This window comes from Mandrillus leucophaeus, unplaced genomic scaffold, assembly GCF_000951045.1.
Source record: "Mandrillus leucophaeus isolate KB7577 unplaced genomic scaffold, Mleu.le_1.0 Scaffold72, whole genome shotgun sequence".
NCBI lineage: Eukaryota > Metazoa > Chordata > Mammalia > Primates > Cercopithecidae > Mandrillus > Mandrillus leucophaeus.
In genome coordinates this window covers 3,453,914-3,454,423 of record NW_012107808.1, presented here as the reverse complement: position 1 = coordinate 3,454,423, position 510 = coordinate 3,453,914, and positions in this window count along the sequence as shown.

Sequence of the window (510 nt, the reverse complement as noted above, 5' to 3'; positions counted from 1 at the left end):
CTGAGGCCAGCGCGGGCGGGGCGGTAGCCCCCGGAGGGCAGAGTGGGGCTCCCCGAAACCTCAGCTCCTCCGGCTCTTCCCAGCCGCCTGTGGGACTCCACCGTGGTGCCCTGATCTGAAAGGCAGTTCACGGGAAGGCAGACCCTGGCCCGCCCTGCCACTGCCCACGGCCTATTCCAGCGGTGACCAGGCCCTCGGGGCTCGAAACCGGGCTCATCCACTACGTGTGTGTGCTCTGTGTGCGAGTGTCTTGTGGGGTGTGTGTGTGGCTGGGGCGTATGGTCATAGTGTGCGCTGCGGATGTGTGTGGCGTATTTGGGTGTGTGGTGGAGTGTGCGGATGGTGTGACTGTGTGTGTGTGATGTGGATGTGTGTGGTGTGTTTGTGTGTGTGGTGGTGTGTGGGACATGGTGTAACTGTGTGTGTGATGTGTGTGCGTGTCATGGTGTGTGGGGGATGGTGTAACTGTGTGATGTGTTTGTGTGTGGCGGTGTGTGGGGATGGTGTGAC